General features: G+C 44.2%; 1 pseudogene; it reads left to right on the top strand.

The window, feature by feature from the left end:
• The first annotated feature begins 14,974 nt into the window (after positions 1 to 14,974).
• LOC125524563 lies at positions 14,975 to 18,810 on the top strand (annotated as a pseudogene).
• The last annotated feature ends 2,493 nt before the right edge of the window (positions 18,811 to 21,303 follow it).

Below are 21,303 nucleotides of genomic sequence, written 5' to 3'. Positions count from 1 at the left end.
AGCAAGGAGTTCATTACCTACACACCATTTGTTACTTCTTGGAGAGTGGTGTCTCCTAGATTGGCTAGGTGTCACTTGGGAGCCTCCGACAAGATTGTGGAGTTGAACCAAGGAGTTTGTAAGGGCAAGGAGATCGCCTACTTCGTGAAGATCTACCGCTAGTGAGGCAAGTCCTGTGTGGGCGATGGCCATGGTGGGATAGACAAGGTTGCTTCTTCGTGGACCCTTTGTGGGTGGTTGCTTCTTCGTGGACCCTTCGTGGGTGGAGCCTTGTGTGGACTCGCGCAACCGTTACCCTTGGGTGGATCCCTGTGTGGACTCGCGCAACCGTTACCCTTCGTGGGTTGAAGTCTCCATCAACGTGGATGTAGGATAGCACCACCTATCCGAACCACGGGAAAAACATCCGTGTCTCCAATTGCGTTTGAATTCTCCAAACCCTTCCCTTTACATTCTTGCAAGTTGCATGCTTTACTTTCCGCTGCCAATATACTCTTTGCATGCTTGCTTGAATTGTGGGATGATTGCTTGACTTGTCCTAAAATAGCTAAAATCTGCCAAGAACTAAAATTGGGAAAAGGTTAAGTTTTTATTTGGTCAAGTAGTCTAATCACCCCCCCCCCTCTAGACATACTTTCGATCCTACAAGTGGTATCAGAGCTTTGGTCTCCATTTGCTTTGATCTCCATCGCTTTGGTGGTCATAGCCTTGGTTTCACAACCTAGGAGAGTATGGCGTCTAGCGAGGGAAATTATCACCGTAGAGGTCCTTACTTTGATGGTACTAATTTTGCTAGTTGGAAGCATAAAATGAAAATGCATATTCTTGGACATAACCCCGCCGTTTGGGTTATTATGTGTGTTGGCTTGCAAGGTGACTTCTTTGGTGGGAGAGAACCAAACCGTGAAGCTACTGTGGATGAGTTGAAGATGTTGCAATACAATGCTCAAGCTTGTGATATTCTCTTCAACGGATTGTGCCCCGAAGAATTCAACAAAATCAGCCGTCTTGAGAATGCAAAGGAAATCTGGGACACATTGATTGATATGCACGAAGGTACCGACTCCGTCAAGGAATCCAAGTTGGATGTGCTTCAAAGCCAACTTGACAAGTTCAAGATGAAGGATGGTGAAGGTGTCGCTGAAATGTACTCTAGGCTTGCTCTCATCACAAATGAGATTGCCGGCTTAGGAAGTGAAGAGATGACCGATAGATTCATCATCAAGAAGATCCTAAGAGCCTTGGATGGAAAATATGATACCGTGTGCACATTGATCCAAATGATGCCAAATTACAAAGATCTCAAGCCAGCGGAGGTGATTGGAAGAATTGTTGCTCATGAGATGTCACTTAAGGATAAAGAGGAACTTCACAACAAATCAAATGGTGCCTATAAAGCCTCATGTGAAGCCCCTACATCATCAAGTGAGAAACAAGACTTCAATGAAGAATTGAGCTTAATGGTGAAGAACTTCAACAAGTTCTACAAGAGTAGAAGCAAAGATAGAAGCTTCAAGTCAAGGTCCTACAATGACAAAAGATCTTCTAGTCGAGAGCGAAACTGCTACAATTGTGGAAGACCCGGACACTATTCCAATGAGTGTACGGCTCCCTACAAGAGAAGAGAAGATTCTCCAAAAAGAAGAAGCAAAGAATCACCACCAAGAGAGAGAAGGAGTAGAGATGATCGTTATGAACGAAGATACTCACGGAGAAGCAAGGATTCGGAAATGAAGGAAAAATCATCAAGGAGCTACACAAGACGAAGACATCAAGCTCATGTTGGTGAATGGGTATCCGGCTCCGACTCCGACAGCCACTCCGAGAGAAGTTATCACTCCGACTCCGAAGATACTCAAGATGAAGGTGTTGCCGGTCTAGCACTTGTGTCAACCAACTCCTATGACATATTTGACTCACCAAATGAAGGAATTGGAAGATGCTTCATGGCCAAAGGTCCTAAGGTAACACACCCCGAGTATGTTGATTTCAATACTGATGAAGATGACTTGTTAGGTGATGATTTGCTTGTTGACAACTCTAGTGATGAATACTATGATGAAACGTCAATTAAACATGCTAATCAAGATAAAACGAATGACAATGATAAGGAGAATATTGAAGCTCTAACTAAAGAACTAAACACTCTTAAGTTAGTTCATGAAACTATCTTCGAAGATCATCGAGAACTTTTAAGAGCTCATGAGAAATTACGCTTTGAAAAGCTCAATCTTGAGCAAGAGCATGAGTTCTTAAAAGCAATCAATGATGATCTCCGCAAGAAGAGTTCTTCTTACATTGCCAAGCGTTTACTCTTATCCACTTACATGCCTCAAGTCAAGTCTAGTGACAAGAAAGATTCTTCCTCTAGCAGTAACAATGATCATGCTAAATCCAACATTGTTGCTTCTAGTAGTTCTCTTGATTCCACTAATGATTCTCTTAGCCAAGTTACACTTGAGCAAGAAAATAGCTTATTGAAGGGAATTATAGAGAAAGGTGTTTACAAGAGCCTTGCCGGAAGTAAGCAATTTGAGGAAATTGTACTCAAGCAAGGAAGGCACCGGAGGAATCAAGGTGTTGGTTTTGAACGAAAGTTCAATGCAAATGGAGTTGAGTGGGAAGAAGATCAATACCCCAAGATGAAGTTTGTTCCTCAACAAGAGAAGTATGATCCCACTTCTTACAAAGGAACACAAGCTCAAGATGATCTTCCACCACAAGACCACAAGCGAAAAGGCAAGGGCAAGCTTCAAGAGGAGATCGATGCATTTGAAGAAGCTCCTAAGGCCTTGGTTAAGTGGGTTCCCAAGACTACATCAAGTTCTACTTCATCAAGTACCACTACAACTCTAAGGACTCCCATCAAGATGATGTGGATCCCGAAGAAGAAGAACTAGAGAGTTCTTGAGGGTGACTCCGCCTACATACTTCACTCACATTCATTTTGGCAAGAACAAGTGCAATCAACTTCCACATCTTGCACTAGCTCAAGGAGTCACAAACCCTCTTGTTGGTAAGACAAGGGACAAGGTAACCTAAAAGTTTTCATGGACATCATCTTGTGTGTGCATCACTCTATGTCTATGGATATCCTTATTTGTTCCTTGTGGGACTAACCCATGTAGGTATTGAAAGTGCAATTCACTCAAATGGATAGCTCCAAGAGATCTACATCAACATTGAGCATCCACATCTTCAATATCTACATGAAGTCATCATCGACAAAACCCAAGGTTAGTTCATCCCTCTTAGGGGGGATATCACATCTAGGGGGAGCTTTACTCTAAGACTTGAGCTAAAGCAACTCTAAAGATGTGAACACAACAATGCTTTATGTAAAAGTGGTAACCCCACTTGAGCTTAAACAATGAGTATGACCTATGATCAAGTGTTCTCACTTGACTCCTAAGTCAATATACTCATATATAGATGACCTAGTCATCGCAAATTGCTTGATAGATGCTAGAATTGGTTGTGCATGCCTTGTCACATATTTCATTTGCCATCTTATTGTGTGAGCATGCTGGTTGCATATTTTACTCATTCAAGGACATCCACTTGTTGTTTTGATTGTTTGGTTTACTTTCTTTTGCCAAGTGGATGGACAAGAATGCCTAAGTACCTCCTCTAGCTATCTATGCTTTTCTCGTCTCAAAATCTATTCATGTTGCATCACAAAATTTGATCAAGTCAGATTCCAACCACTTTGTGTGAGGAGCGCTCGGAGTCCCCGATTCGTCATAGACTTAAACTTCCAAAACCTCTTTATGATTCTCGGTCTGACTGATACCCCACTTTCGGTCCTACCGAGATCATTAAGTTGATCTAGGTTTTCGATCTCGGTGCAACCGATTTGAACATTTCGGTCACATCGAGTTTCAGTAACTACCTGCAGTTATGAATCTCGGTGCCACCGAGTTGTTCCACTCGGTCACACCGACAGGGTCGGGCTATATATAGTCACGGGCAAAATTTTGGAAATTTCTCCGAATCCCTTCGCCCGTGCGATAGCCTGCTCTGCCCTCGTGGTCTCCGGATCGTCTTCTCGCCGCCAGCCGCCTCCAGTCGCTGGTCTCCATCACCGTCAACGGGAATTCTGCCCCGCCGTTGCCGCCGTAGCAAGTCCCCGCCGAACTAGGGTATGGACTCGATCTTTGTGCTATTCTCCAATCTGATTCCTAGCACATTGTGTTCTTCATGATTCTTGCCACGATTGAAACACTCCTATCTAGTCAAAACGCCCATAGATTAGGTTTGATTCGAAAATTCTAGGTTTAGGTTTCCGCCGAAACCATTTCGGACCCACCGAGTTGAAAAACTCAGTCCCACCGATTTGGCTTATGCCATTGCACAAGTGAGACTCGGTCTGACCGAGAATTACTTATCAGTGTGACCGATTTTGGAACTCTCTGAAACCCTAGCAGTCTCGGTGCCACCGAACTGTGACTCGGTCCAACCGAGTTCACCAGTTCAGGTGCCAAAACTGCTTCGGTATCACCGAGTTTGAAAATCGGTAGATCCGAGATGATTTCAGTGGGAAACTAAAACTAAGTTTTTGGATCATTCTTTTGCAAAAATCTCTCCATTTTGTGATGCTCATCTTTTCTACCTCATCTATAATCTGTTCACAGGGTCAGCAGTCAGAGTTTGCAGCATGTCTGATCAAAGTGATAGCCAGAATGTGTCAGAACAGCAAGTGGTGGTGAGTGAGGGCACTAGTCCCTCCAGTTCTTCTGATGAAGGCAGCAGGAGCACCCCTAGCAACTTGCCAAAGGCTGCCACGAGACAGAGAAAGAAGAGGACTTCAGATTCCGAAGATGAAGACTATGTGGCAGAGGAAGAGGCCACTTCCAAGAGAGTTGAGCCAGCTCAAGGCACTAAGCCAGGCCTGAAAATCAAAAGGCCAGCAGGCAGGCAGCCAATGTCAAAGGCCAGAATGTCAACTGAGAAGCCCATAGAGCCAGTTGCAGCTGAGGGCAAGAAAAGAAAGGAAAGGGTGAAGAAGACTGTGGCTAGAGTGCTTGGCAAAGCTTCCATCATGGAAGAGGAAGAAGAAGAAGAGGTAGCTGCACCAGCACCCAAGGCACCCAAGCTAATGGGAGATGCCATAAAATCAGGGGGAGCTGCTTCCAAGGCCAAGCCAGCTCCAAAGCCAAAGCCAAAGAGGAACACAAGAAGCATCCCAGCTACTGAGAAGAACAAGGCCCCAGTGCCTGAGACTGTTGCTGAAGAAGAGGAAGAGAATGTCCTAAGGAAGCTAAAGCCCAAGATCCCAGACCACAACGATGCTCATCCTGTGGCTGAGGATATGAAGCTCAGGAGAGATTCAAGGCTGAGGAAGTGGAGAGAAGCAGATCCGTATGCTTCAAGGAGGAGGACTGCTGTGGACTACAGATTTCACACCAAGGAGCAGCAGGACTTCTATGAGACTGTTTTGCTTGATAAGAAGCCAATAGTCTGTGATATGAGATGGGTTGACTGGCAGTACATCAAGGACAATGAGGAGCACTATCCTGGAGTGCAAGACAGCTTCATAGCTTGTGGAGTAGCTGACTTTGTTGGGCAGAAGCTCACAAAGTGGAACGAGGAACTCATCATGCAGTTCTACTCCACGGCACACTTTTATCCAGATGGGAGGATCACATGGATGTCTGAGGGCACGAGGTACCAATCCACTGTTGAGGAATGGGCAAAGTTGATTAATGCCCCAGAGGAGCATGATGATGACATGGACATCTATGCCAAGAAGAAGATGGACCATAACTCAATGTCAAATATGTACAAGGAGATCCCAAATGAAGCACTTGATACCTTCAAGTTTGGCTCAGTACATTACCTTCTGTCAGGACTGCCAACCATCAATTGGATCTTGAGGCACACTTTATTGCCCAAGTCAGGTGATCACAAGATGATCAGAGGCCATGCTATCAACTTGCTACATGTGTTTGATGTGCCCCAGAAGTTCAAAGTGATGAGCCTCATAGTGGAAACAATCAAGAGGACTGCAGCAGACCAGAAGAGGAGTTGCGGATATGCCCCTCAGATTCAGGAGCTCATCAACTCCAAGATGGGCACGGGCATATATTTATTGGACAAGGAACATTTACCCATCCGTCCAGATTTTGAGAACAATGAAGTTGTGATGACTGAGAACGAGCCATCGTCTGCACAAGCTTACGCAAAGAAGGAGAAGGCAAGGAAGGAGAAAGCTGCCAAGATGCCAACTCAAGAGGAGGCATCTGAATATTTCTTGAAGACAAAACAAGAGCAGCTTGGTTACTTGATTGCATCCACGCTGAGGATTGAGCAAAGTCTGGCCACCCTCACTCAGAATCAGCAGAGCCTAGAGAGAATCATGGAACAGAAGTTCTATGACTTGGATGTCAAAGTAACGGAAGTTCAGTCTGCAGTGGAGCAGCTCCAGGAGGACATGCAGGAGAGGAGAGGCAGGACTACCACTCATGCCTTTGCCAGAGTGCCAAGAGGTCCGAGGTCGTCTGCCGTGCCAGTTGCTGACACAAGAGCCACCACCTCAGCACTAGCCACAGCCTCAGTTCCACCAGCTCTAGCATCTACTTCAGCTCCAACTCCAGCGTCTACTTCAGCGTCTACCGAAGCCTCCGTCCTTGGAGTGATCCGGACTCCACCACCACTAGAAGATCAAGCCTGAGCGTCGATCTAGTGCTATGCATTTTCTAGGAACTTTTTGGTAACTTGTTGCCAAAGGGGGAGAAGATGTATAGATCATAGGCTTCGAGAGAGAGAGAGAGTGTTGCTTTTCTCTCTTGCTTTATTTGGTGGTTTTTTCGAACTTATTTGCTTTTGAGTGCTTGAGATACTACGTCATTATTTGTGAGACATTGATGATCATGTGTTTGATCATAAGCTACACTTAATGCTTGCTTAATGCTATTATCTTATCTATCTTATGTGATCATTCATTATTCTTGGTGATGAGTGCATGTATTTCATTCTTATCATTTTAAGCACTCCACCAAGATGTATGTGACATGGAAGAGTAACCCATGACTCTAACTCCTTGTGCATTTGTAGTCCAAAGCAAATTTTAAATATGCACAAATTTAGGGGGAGCTCTTACTTATCACATACTTCTCAAAGCGACGATATATTTCATGCTTATTATCATTTGTCGAAGCTTTAATCTACATGTTGTCATCAATTACCAAAAAGGGGGAGATTGAAAGGGCAACTATCCCTAGGTGGTTTTGGTAATTCATAACAACATATAGCTCATTGAGCTAATGCTATTCCAAGATGATTATTTCAGGAAAGCTCAATGATTGGCATGGCATGGATGTGAAAGTGGAACCCTCAAAATGCTAAGTACAAAGGATTGGCTCAAGCTCAAAAGCTCAAGACTCTTCATTTTATATTTTAGTGATCCAAGATCACATTGAGTCTTTAGGAAAAGCCAATACTATCAAGGAGGGATAAGGTGTTGCTTAATGAGCCTCTTGCTTCATGTGCTTAGTGATATGCTCCAAAACCCTCAACTACTTTCCCATATCCACATATGACCTAAAACCTAAGCCAAACTCGGTCCTACCGATTCTTCCTATCCGGCGCCACCGAGTTTCACTTGTCATTAGCCAGTGCCAAACCCTAGCAATTCGGTTCTACCGATAAGGATCTCGGTCTCACCGAGAAGGGATTGCAAACTCTCTGTTTCCCTTTCGTAACTTTTCGGTCTCACCGAAAGAGCGAATCGGTCCCACCGAGATTGCAATGTAAACTCAGTGTTTCCCCTTTGTAACTTTTCGGTCTCACCGAAAGAGCAAATCGGTCCCACCGAGTTTGCCTGACCAACTCTCTGGTTAGCTAATTACCAAATTCGGTCTCACCGAGTTTGTGTAATCGGTCTCACCGAGATTACGTTATGCCCAAACCCTAACCATATCGGTCCTACCGAGTTGCATGTCAGTCCCACCGAAAATCTCTAACGGTCACTAGGTTTACATTTTCGGTCAGACCGAGTTTATTGATTCGGTCCCACCGAGATTGGAAAACTGTGTAACGGTTGGATTTTGTGTGGAGGCTATATATACCCCTCCACCTCCCTCTCATTCGATGAGAGAGCCATCAGAACACACACACCATTCCAACTCATATGTTCTGAGAGAGAATCACCTACTCATGTGTTGAGACCAAGATATTCCATTCCTACCATATGAATCTTGATCTCTAGCCTTCCCAAGTTGCTTTCCACTCAAATCTTCTTTCCACTAAATCCAAATCCTATGAGAGAGAGTTGAGTGTTGGGGAGACTATCATTTGAAGCACAAGAGCAAGGAGTTCATTACCTACACACCATTTGTTACTTCTTGGAGAGTGGTGTCTCCTAGATTGGCTAGGTGTCACTTGGGAGCCTCCGACAAGATTGTGGAGTTGAACCAAGGAGTTTGTAAGGGCAAGGAGATCGCCTACTTCGTGAAGATCTACCGCTAGTGAGGCAAGTCCTGTGTGGGCGATGGCCATGGTGGGATAGACAAGGTTGCTTCTTCGTGGACCCTTTGTGGGTGGTTGCTTCTTCGTGGACCCTTCGTGGGTGGAGCCTTGTGTGGACTCGCGCAACCGTTACCCTTGGGTGGATCCCTGTGTGGACTCGCGCAACCGTTACCCTTCGTGGGTTGAAGTCTCCATCAACGTGGATGTAGGATAGCACCACCTATCCGAACCACGGGAAAAACATCCGTGTCTCCAATTGCGTTTGAATTCTCCAAACCCTTCCCTTTACATTCTTGCAAGTTGCATGCTTTACTTTCCGCTGCCAATATACTCTTTGCATGCTTGCTTGAATTGTGGGATGATTGCTTGACTTGTCCTAAAATAGCTAAAATCTGCCAAGAACTAAAATTGGGAAAAGGTTAAGTTTTTATTCGGTCAAGTAGTCTAATCCCCCCCCCTTAGACATACTTTCGATCCTACACTTTCAGTTTGGATCTTTTCTCTTGAGTTTTTCCCTTGCATATTATGCTTGAGTGCTTATGTATGCTATTGTTTGTTCACGATAGAGTTTCCAGAGTGTGAAGCGTGCTACTACGAGTCACTAGGGTTTCCAGATCGTCAACAAGGCAAGTAACACTTTGATCATACCCCTTTATTACCTAGTTTTTATGCATTAGTTTCAACCCTCAAACATTGCATGAGTAGGATTTGTTTAACATGTGGGTATTGGGAAGTAGTTGTAGAGGTAGTACCTATTGCCCGTTTATTTAAACCTTAGGAGTTACTACGCTACGCTTACTATACTTTGCTATGCTATGCTCGTAAACGTGGTTTGGTTTGGGAGAATTCATGACAGATGTGAGAGATTATTGTTAACTAAGGTTTAACTTAAGGTGGCTACTTTAACACACATATGGGTGGATTGGTTGCTGGGCACGTGGGGAATATCCAGTGTTGTCCAAAGGAGATCCCAGGGTATCCGTATGATTTTCCTATGGTTCGCCACCCGGGCTCAAAGGGATCATAATATTATTTGTGCTGGAAACTTCCGTGTGCAGCCACAAGCCATTATGGGCTCTTACATAGTTGAGTATGTTGTGTGACCTCTTTTAGTGGTAGACTAGCAGACGTAGGGGATTATATACGGTCTACTCGTCGTAAAGAGTTAACTAGAACATGAATGCGCACGTTGCTGCGCCCGCCCATCTTGTCAAAAGAACCTAAACATTTTAGAAAATCTGAAGAATTTATCAGCTATTAATATCAAAATTATCTGGAAATCTCAAGCAGAAGGATGTGTAGCAAATAGTGTTTCAAACAATAAGGATAAGAATATATCCTGTTTGTTTTCGGGCCAATAATAGCAGCTTAGAAGCTCTATTTATTGGTTATACAAAGAAAAATTTATGTATCCTTTGGCAGGATAATACTTTTCACGAGGATCTGTAGACTAATGGGTTTCTACATAACCCATGTGCTTTGCTTCAAGATTACTGGAAGAAAGTGTTGCTAGCCACGCACATCGGAAGAAGCAGGCTAACGATAAATCTTCAGAGAGGAAGTAGAAACAGAGGGTATACTCAAAATTATCCAAGCAGTGTTCCTTATATGGATTTTATGAGGCACAACACCCTTTGGCATTACTGATCGGTACGATAGTTGTATGAAACCTGAGCATGTATATATAAATACATAATAGTTTACCTGTGCTAAGGAAGAGGTATCCATAGTAGTTCAATGATTCATGGAAGGTCTGAAGCTTCTTCAAGGATAGAGAACCCAATAATGTAGCTTTAGCTGCAATCAAAATAATCTGCATAGTAGCTAGCAATGAATGTTGTTTTATTCAAATGCATCGATATCAACTACATGCAGAAAATAAAGAAACAAAAACACTTAAATGGAATAATCATCTTTTGTGATGTGATGTCAAGCAATTCAATGGACCAATTAAAACCAAAAACGTCGTCCTTCCCAAGATTAGGTGTGAGATGAACTAAGAGGCTCTCGTAACTTTGGTGGTTCTTCTAGCATATTTGCCCAAAATCCAGGGAGAAGAAAATGGTTGTTTGGATTTACAGCTAAACCAAGGTTCATGACTTGCTAAAAAAGGATCAAGCAAAGTTCCTTCTACCCACGTTCCCTGCACCAGTAAAGTACCCTATGCAGACGAGTTTGAGGATTGCCATATAAAAAAATTGTTAAGCATTGATCAGTGATTTTTTCATAAATTGGAATTGATAATTATAGACATTAAGTCATGTTTGTTTGTGATTTAAAGCACAGTAGAATCCATTTTCTACTCGACAATCTCGAGTTGAATTCTTCCTAGGCAACCTCTCTAAGGAAACGGAGTTAATTGAATTCAGACATGTGTAGCAGACAACACCGGCCATCAGCTGTCACTGCACACAACACACGAGCAGGAACCAAGAGGCAAAAGTTGTTTCTGGCAACAACATGCATTCTAAATAACAACGAAATATAAGTATATAAGAAAAAAATTCACAAATTTGAGGTTGAAAAGGAGTGGTCTGAAGTTAAAATACCTTGTTCAAGTGCATAATCTGAAATTCTGAAGGGAAGTCCTCCAGGCACAGGGCCACAGGCAAGAACGAATTGCAGAGTGTTCATCCGTTAGCTCGGGACAATCCAAGCAGCACAGAAGTCCATCGCAGCGTCAACCAATCATCACATACTTGGGGCGGGCCGGGGGGGAGATCAAGACTACAGTGTTGGTGTTGTTGTGTTTTTTGTTTTTGAACCTGGCGTACCCCTTCCATTGCAAGAACGGAAATACAATTGTTCCGGACACAACCAGGAAGATGGTGTTGTTGTGTTGGAGAATGGGGACATGCGTGAATCACCTCTTTCCCTGGGGAATCATGTCCATGGGAGAGGCAAGCCCAGATCCAGTACTCAGGTCGACGGGGAATCTGGTAGTGAGATGGCCCCGTCGGTGCATACATAAGTGGAGGTGATGCAAGATAACGACGTAAGGCGAGTGATGAATATCTTGACGCCGGCCGTCGTCCTTGGTGAAGCGCCCCTCTAGATATACACGGTGTGGTTGAGAGATGCTGCAACCACAATGAGAACAAAACCAAAACAGCATGAATCAATCACCGATATCGATTTTGTTTGTAGACTCCATGTCTCCATCTCAATGAAACCACCACCAGACGGCGTCATTGTTCTCGGGCCTGTGTAACCTGCCATCGAGTCTTACAATCAAACACACGAGTAGCCCCGAGAGTGGAGAGCGGACGGTGGCAATTACGTACCTGCATGGAAGGGGGAGAGAGGAGCCACCACTAATTGGGCGATGTCCACTGCCACCGCTAGTGAAAGAGCGCCATTAGGTTTCGATCGCTCGCGGAGGGGAGAGGGGAAGGGGACTGGCCGTAAGAGGGGAATGATCTCGACACCGCGCGCCGCCGCCTCGGGGAGAACGCACCCAGTGTGGTGGAGAAATTTTGAGATGATGCCTCCTAGGTCGGCAGTTGACGGGCCTGTTGTTTACCACCATTTTCCTGGGCCTAATCTATTTCTCCCGACCTGTCAGCCCAATTAAGCACATAAAGCCTAGGTTGGCCAGCGGAGCAGCAACCCGTTTACGATGTGCCAAGTGGGCAGCGCCGGGTGATCCAAGGAAAAACATGTAGGCACGAGCGACGGAAAGAATGCCATATCTGGAGCGTCTATTAGACTGATTTGATGGCCGAGGGCGTCAAATCGCTGTGGAAGGGCGTGAGTAGCTCCATTTTACTGTTTTGTAATGCTTTTGAAAGACTATGTCTCGGTCATCCGTTTCTCAAACATCATGTAGTGTGAGAAATCCAATGGAGGAGATCAAGTCTTGTGGGGAAAAGTGCGCAAATCTCTGCAGAGTGTACAAACTAATCATGGTTAGCCGTGTCCCCGGTTATGGACATCTTGAGTATCTAGTGCTTGAATTATTATGTTGATCTCATCACTTTACTTAATTAACTTGTTGGGTTATTGATTATTAATTAGGGTTGAGATGGGGTTATCATTCTCGATGTTTTCAACAAAATTTGTAGTTAAATAAAACATATTCCTTTGTTGTAGGGAAAAACTAAGCTTTCTGCAAAAATAACCATAGAGCCTCCACTAGCCATGTATGCATATAGTTATAGTTGTTTCATGCCCTTGCTCTATAGTGTTATTCTGCCAGCATATTCCATATGTCGAACTACATAGGCTACAACGTATTATGTTGCAGCGTTTTCAGACGAAGAGTAAGATGCGCTAGGTCGTTGTCATGCATTCAGCTATGCTGTTGGAGTTGATGGACTCATTTCCCTTCGAAGCTTCCGATGTTATCTTATTTAGATGGACTTAAGCCATATTATTGTAATAAGCTCTCTTTTGAGACATTTGATGTAATAAGTGTGTGATTGAACTCTGTTATAAATCCTCGAGTACTGTGTGTGTCAGCATTGCCGATCCAGGGATGACACTTATGCACAGAGATTGACCATCTGAGGTCGGATCGCTACAAAAACCATTTTTTTCTTTCTCTAAGGATTAATGTTAGAAAGACACAATAATTGTTGTAGACCTTTCTAAAACCACATCAAAACCCTCTTTTAAAGTGACAAGATATCGAACCATCAGTTCTCTTCGTGGGTGGTATCAAATCCCATCACATCCCCACAACGACGTTAATCACATGTGGGGATCGAGGGTGTCGCTGTTGTGTGGGGATCTAGGCGCACACCCATTACTGATGGGGTGTGGCCTGAGTAGGACGTTATCTCACGCCCGCGCTGTTATCTATCATGTCAAGACTGTCATGCAGTCCAATGGGACGATTGGAGACCATTCTAGTCTAAAAGGACCGGACGGGGTGACTTTTGGCGAAGCAACGTGGGAGTTTGACTCGTGGGCAACTGGTTGTGCAGGAAGCATTTTTTCGGTGTAGGTCGGCTATCTCCTCCGACAAAATCATGGCCGAGGTAGTTTTACATCACACTGAGGAAGCCTGGCGGCTGGAGGCCGGTTACATGAAAGCACTATTGGGAAAGCTTTGTTGAACCTCTTTCAAGCCCGGTGACCGAAGGCGATGTGCAGCCCGGAGATGTCGAGGTGCAGCCAAGCCTGAAGACCAGTTCAAGGGCTACCGACGGTGTCCCGCCCCAGGGGCCTCACAAGTCACACCTCATCAATTCCCAACATGGCGCGCCAAGCTAAGGACCCCTAGATCAGTTCCGTTCTCGGCCATGTTAGGCGGCCATGACGCATTATACGAAGACTCCTAAAGACTTGGCCAAGCCAAAGATACCGGAGCCGTGAAAGACCCTACCTTCACCGAGGTAGCCAACTAGGATTTGTAACCCTAAGATCCCCGGCATGCTATATAAGCCGGGGATCGGGCTCATCGATAGACGCATTACAATCCTTTGGTATTCACCTGCACTTTGTACACCCACAATCACAATATACATGAGCATGAGTAGTATATTATCTCCACTATGAGAGCTCAAACCTGGGTAAAACCTTGTCTCATGTTACCATACATCCCAATGGCCTAACTAGGATACTCTACCAAGGGATCTGTCGGATTTAGACCCGAAAGTATGCAAAAATTCCTTTGAAGGTGAAAGCTTTCGTGTGATTTGTCTTCAAAAATGGCGTACTGACTTAAGACAATCTTGATAAGAGAAACCGAAAAGGTAAAGATAGAAAATGCAGTTTTTGTGATCACACATATTTAAATGCAGTTTTTGTGTGACGCGTGATTCTGAAAATGCAGCCTTGTGTAACTGTGTAGTAGCAAATTTTATATAGGGTGTGGTTAAGAGATTTATTGGAATTAACAGTATCCCTGCAAGATTGAAGATTTTAGTGGTTGGATTGCAGTTTCCCCAAGAATCATAGACAATTAGTTATTTTGGATTTGAGACAGTAATCTGGACTTTATGGAAATCTAGAAATTCTACTAGTTTTCATTATGTATACTCCCATGATCCTAGTGTGTTGTTTTTTCAAGTCTTTTATTGGCTCTTTTAATGGGCCGGACTGCAGATAATCGAAGGGCAACAAACACTTCGTGCCATGGCAGCACTCCTAATTGGTATGACAATGATTTCTTTGACAAAAGAAGAGGATGGGCATCAATGACGAAAAAGGGTAATTTGGTCATTTTTATCCTAGTGTCATTTTTTTTTGTTTTCTTAGTTATTTTTTTATACTGTTGCTCATTGTTCGGTGTGATGATTAATTTGTCTGTTTTAAAAAAAGCCTTACGGGATGACTTTATTTTTAGGATTTTGCCCGAATGTTGTGGTAGAGTGCATGAGATTTGGGTCATGGATATAGGAGTACTGTTTTTTTGGTTTCCTTTCATCAGTAAAAATGTGGGTACACCTCTTAATTTGGAGGGAAAAAAGTGTTGACATGATCTAATCTAAGAAAAACATTTGCATCTCAAGATTTAATTCGGTGCCTAATCTCCGTGGGCGACGCATGGCTTAGCCATTTAGAAAGAACGAAAGTCGGAAAACCCTCCATTCCCGCGCCTTCTTCCCCAAACCCTAACCCTTCCAACCCCGCCGTGCGATGCCCTCGTCCTCTGGTCGCCGCCGCCGCGGCCGTCGAGGCACCCGCCGCCGACACCGCAATTCGACAAGGACCTGGGCAGAGCTGCCGCTGGTCGCCATCTCGACCATTCTCCACAAGCTCGACCACATCGAGATCCTGATGGGGGCCGGCCAGGTGTGCCGCTCCTGGCGCCGCGCCGCGCGCGACGAACCCGAGCTGTGGCGTCGCATCGACATGCGCTTCCACGCCGATCTCTTCTACCAGCTCAACCTCCACGGGATGGCGCAGGCCGCCGTCCGCCGCAGCAAGGGGCAGTGCGAGGCCTTCTGGGGCGAGTACGCCGGCGACGACGACTTCCTCCTCTACCTCGGCGACCAGTGAGATTTCGATCCCCCACGATCCTCAATTTTAGGTTTACTTCTCGTTTACATGTGCTGAATTTTGTGTTCCCTTTGGTGCCCGCGTAACAATTTCGTAGAAATTCAAAATTGGTGCTTCTAAATTTTGTTTCTGGGATAGGGCTGTATAAAGTACTAGCAAACAACATAGTCTTAGGCCTCCAGGTTTACAGGAATTTTGGAAGAATATTAAAGGATAGGAATCGAAAGGGTTTAGGCTTAGTAGAACTAAAACCGAGTACATGATGTGCGGTTTCAGTACTACTAGGTGTGAGGAGGAGGTTAGCCTTGATGGCCAGGTGGTACCTCAGAAGGACACCTTTCGGTATTTGGGGTCAATGCTGCAGGAGGATGGGGGTATTGATGAAGATGTGAACCATCGAATCAAAGCCGGATGGATGAAGTGGCGCCAAGCTTCTGGCATTCTCTGTGACAAGAGAGTGCCACAAAAGCTAAAAGGCAAGTTCTACAGGACGGCGGTTCGACCCGCAATGTTGTATGGCGCTGAGTGTTGGCCGACTAAAAGGCGACATGTTCAACAGTTAGGTGTGGCGGAGATGCGTATGTTGAGATGGATGTGTGGCCACACGAGGAAGGATCGAGTCCGGAATGATGATATACGAGATAGAGTTGGGGTAGCACCAATTGAAGAGAAGCTTGTCCAACATTGTCTGAGATGGTTTGGGCATATTCAGCGCAGGCCTCCAGAAACTCCGGTGCATAGTGGACGGCTAAAGCGTGCGGAGAATGTCAAGAGAGGGCGGGGTAGACCGAATTTGACATGGGAGGAGTCCGTTAAGAGAGACCTGAAGGATTGGAGTATCACCAAAGAGCTAGCTATGGACAGGGGTGCGTGGAAGCTTGCTATCCATGTGCCAGAGCCATGAGTTAGTTGCGAGATCTTATGGGTTTCACCTCTAGCCTACTCCAACTTGTTTGGGACTAAAGGCTTTGTTGTTGTTGTATTAAAGGATAGGAATTTTGTAGGAAAAAGTTTGTTTGGAGACCTTTAGTTTGTAGGAATGGATCCTATTTGTATGTAGGGTAGGAACCAGACCTTCATATTTCAAAGGAAAAAAAATTAGCCTTGACTCAATGGAAAAATTTCTATCCTGCGCATCAAATGATATCTCTTTCCTGTTTTTCCTATTCCTATGATATTTCTATCCTATGAACCAAAGAAGGCCTTATTTGTAGCACATCTGAGTAAGGGTAACTTCATTAGTATTTACATGGTGAACATACAGGTGCACACACACAGGACGCTCTCATCGGATCCTCCTAAAAATGGTGCATAATTATAGTTCTGATTTGATGCCTTGGCATCTTATCATTTAATTGTACTGTACATTTGTTGTGACTTGTACAAATTTTTGGATGAGTGGTGATTCCTCCTAATTTAAGAATTTCATCTAACCTACTGATACAAACAAAAAGCATAAGGGTGATTATTGCAGCTATTACATTGGTTAATTTGTTCTGTTCTTTTGTCTGCAACTGTTTACAATTTGTCATTCTTTACTGACAAGGGAAAATATGGTAGCTAATGGCAACTATGGAGCACTAAGAACTTCCATGCGATTCTATTATGGAATGTCACTTAGCGAATAGTCGGTTGTGAACTCATGGGTATGTCACTGAATATATTAAGTCACTGGATGTCCTTCATATTGCCTAAGGTCTTACTCTCCTTAATTTCCCTTGAACCATGATTTAGGCACATGCTTGGGTGATTGATGATCGTACTTATCTGTAAGTAGTAATAAGCTGTGCCTTGCAAATATGCACATGAATATATTCCTTTTGCTGCCACCCTTCGTCCAGAAAGAATGGACCGTGCTTTCCCAACAAAAACTTGTCAGTCAGCAGCCAAGTCCCTGACATATTAGTTACCCAAGACATAGATGAGTGTGCCGTTGTTCTCGTTTCGAACAAACACCATGTGAAATAACTTTCTAGGATTATGGAGCATTAACAGGCAAAATAATGCTACTGAAGATAGTTTGAATTGTTTCAGTTGAACTCATATGCAATGACTGTAGGATGTATTATGATGTTGCAACATGCAATTATAGGTTGCCCAGCTGGTTATCGTCCCTGAAATGTTTCTCATGTCAAATCTAACAATTATAGTTATTAAGTGAAATCTCGCAATACCGCTCTAAATTCTGGACAGGTGATGCTATGCAGTCATCGTCTAAACTGCCCCAATGATTTACCTACATCAGTCTATAGAAACAATAATGGATTCTGGTTGTTTTATGTTGTGTCCTAATGCTGTTTTCTTCTTCTTTTGCCTGGCCTATTATTGGTTACTGAAACCCAAATTCTATATTTGCAGGGCACCATCTCTCAAAAGTCTTCGACTCATTTCTTGCTATGATGTTTCTAACGAAGGTTTCACAGTTGCGATAGAGAAGTTCCCTTTGCTTGAGGAGCTTGAGCTTTCATTGTGTTCAAATGTGGGTGAGGGTGGTGTGTTTGGGGTTGTTGGCAAAGCATGCCTGCAGCTGAAGCGCTTCAGACAGAGCAAGCATTCATTCTTTGATTTTGAAGCCAGTGGCTACAATAAGGACGATGAAGCCCTGGGGGTTGCAACTATGCGCGAGCTACGCTCTCTGCAGCTCTTTGGCAACAACCTCACCAACGAAGGACTGACAGCCATCCTGGACAACTGCCAGCACCTGGAGTCCCTTGACATTTGTCATTGCTTCAATGTCAACATGGACGACACCCTGCGAGCAAAGTGTGGCAGGATAAATACGGTGATGCTTCCACATGACTAAACTGCTGGCTACGACTTTCAGGTTCAGGAACCTACATGGTCACGTTACCGCAGTGACTCCCAAGGTGAAGATGACACTGATGCTGATGATATGGGGTATGGTTTTGACTATGATCTGGACTCTGAGGACTATGATGACTACTGTGATCCTTCCCGCTACCTTAATGGCGTCTACGAGGATGACCTTGATGAAGAAGATAGGATGGTTCTCAGGGCTATGCGTGCGCTCATGAAATGAGCTTCATCTGGATGTTGCGATGGAAGTGCTTGGATATTAATACATTTTTCCTGAACAGTAGTGTTCGCTAGTCATTCGCCGCTCCTGCTCATGTGCCCCCTTTTGCTAGAAGATCAGTACAAGTAATGTTTCGTGTTGGTCACACAATCTTGCAAACATGTGTGGTTCAGAAGTACAATGTTAGTAGCACCTTGCAGTTTAGATGGAGCCTGCTATTAACTGTACGGCTAAACACTATGTTAAGGGGTAGTCATCGAGTGAGGGCTTTTGGAGGCCGAGCTCCACGGAGCTCGTTTTCAAAATACGTTTTTCCACTGCATGAAAAAATTTGAAAATGTTTGTATACACTCTCACATATGTGTATTGCGTATGTGCAAAGATTCATAACCATATACTTTCACACGTGGCATAAAGAAGAAAGACAAAAACGTATTTCTAAAATGGGCCGCTTTTTTTTGGGCCGGAATTTTGTCTTTTTTGTACAGCCTACAAAATACAAAAATTTCAAATGATTTTTCCACACGTGCATGTGGAAATCTAATAAGTTTCTATGGATTTTTTTTAATTTATTTGAAACTTTGAATTATGACTTTTGATTTTTTCAAAAATACCGAGCTTCCTGGAGCTCGGCCTCCGTTGGCATTTTCCGGGTAGTCATCAGCCTATTGATTTGGTTAATACTTGTGTATGTGATGCATACTGATCTTTTCTGTGTTCTTAGTTCTTTAAACACAATGGCACTTACATCTTCTGCCAAGATGGGTGATGCCTGCATGAGAGGGCAATTTTGTTGGATTCCCCGCATTAATATCTTCCCCATCAATGGATGGTCGGTACTCCAGCCCTAGTTGAAGTTGTCGAGCATGATTCGGCGAGAGGTAGGGGAAAAGCTGCCCTGGCATTGCTTCAGAAGTTCAGATATGCAAGAACAGAAACAGTTCTTAGGAGGGTGGGCGCTGTGCCCCCATTAATCGCAGTGTGTCACAGTCCACCACTAGCAAGAGGAGAAGTTAGCTACTTCCTCCGTTCCGAATTATTTATCTTAGATTTGTTTAGATACGGATATATCTAGACTCATTTTAGTGCTAGATAGACAGAAGGCACGTTTATGCCTGCCTAACGTACAGAAGCCAGAAGTACAAGACAGGGACACCACCACCAAGGCCAACAGTGCGTACACGCGCCTAAGATCCAAAAGGCTGCGGCGCCGCTCACCATCCACTACGTGAAGGATGGCAAACCAATCCTGAAATGAAGCAAGGTTCCCAATATGGCCAAAGATTACTCTAATACACGCCACACGATATGAGGAAAGGCACGAGGGGAAAATGCACGGGTGACACTCTTTTGCTCTCCACAAAGGGCACATTGTCATTCCAAGTACATTTTAGTGCCGACATTCGGTGTTTGGGTCATTAGCATCGTGTAAAAAGTCGAACAAAAAACCGTGTAAGTAACTTGGTTATTATGTCATTCATGCCAACATGGAACAAAAAACTCAGTAGTTTACGACAACTGTAAACTTACATGGCAAAGGGACACTATTTGTGACACAACTATGATACGATATCCATTGATGGGGAGTGGGGCGTAGATGAGAGCACGATCGTTAATGTTTATCGTCACTGTTTCTTTCCCTTCGAAAAGGAGGCTGAAATCTCTGGTCTCTACATCATTGGGGTTGTTGCTGTAGCAGATGTTTTCGTCGTCCTGGCAGCCAAATTCCATGTCAGAGTGATTGATGCCGTCTTTGTTAGGTGTGTGTGGTTTTTCCTCTCTACCACTCTCCACGCGGCGTCCTGTACTTGTTCTTGACTTTTTTATTTTATTTCTAATGTTAAAGAAAGTCAAAGTGCGATAAATTGAGTGGGAGACTTCTTCAAAATATCATGATGCAAAGCCTATTTGGTTCAAGAGTTTTGGAAGATTGTTTCTAACTTTTTGCATGATTTGCATACGACACTTTATGTCCGATCTTCGTATGAGAGGGTAATCCTACGTTCATTTGCCAAGTGCGATTTGATCCCAGGGCGATTGATTAGCGTCGGATGAAAGCCTCATACGTGTATCATTGCTCCTTTTCCAATATAGTAATTTGTTTTTTTTTTAAAAAAGGAGGATGACCCCCGGCCTCTGCATCTGGGCGATGCATATGGTCACTTTATTAATTATTATAAAACCTTACAAAACCATACAACAGCAAGACTAAAGTCACCGCCTAAGCAACAACTGTCGCTACACCTATCCAATTGATGAAGGGGCGCAGATAGTCTAAGTAATTTGTTTGAATAATACTCCTTCCGTCCAAAAATACTTGTCATCAAAATGGATTTACTTGCCATTAAAATGGATAAAAAGAGATATATCTAGTGATGAAGACATGTACCTAGGGTAGGGACACGGACCTGACCAAAGAGTCTTACCCTAGGACACCCCTAGGAGAAGTCATCTTTTCCTCTACTCGAAGGTATCCCACTCGACGGGTTCAAGACACTCGACCAAGAAGCTATCACTCGACCATGAAGCTAGCCACTCGACCGAAGTTACTCCGCAGGCAAACGGTCGGGTATTAAGTAGTCTTTATGGTCATTATAGCACTTTACTACGGGCGTTATCAGTAACGCCCAACCTTAAATGTACCTTAAACCCTGCATTACTGAGGGCAGGAGAGGGCCGGCGAACTCTATATAAGCCACCCCCCTCCTCAGTATGAAGGGTTCGCACCCCTGTATCCATACACGCATAATCCAGTCGACCGCCTCCGGGCTCCGAGACGTAGGGGTATTACTTCCTCTGAGAAGGGCCTGAACTCGTAAACCTCGCGTGTAACAACTTCCCAATAGCTA

This window comes from Triticum urartu, chromosome 7 (genome assembly GCF_003073215.2).
Source record: "Triticum urartu cultivar G1812 chromosome 7, Tu2.1, whole genome shotgun sequence".
Classification (NCBI taxonomy): Eukaryota; Viridiplantae; Streptophyta; class Magnoliopsida; order Poales; family Poaceae; genus Triticum; species Triticum urartu.
Note: the sequence above shows the minus strand (reverse complement) of the source record. Positions and strands in the feature narration are given on the sequence as shown.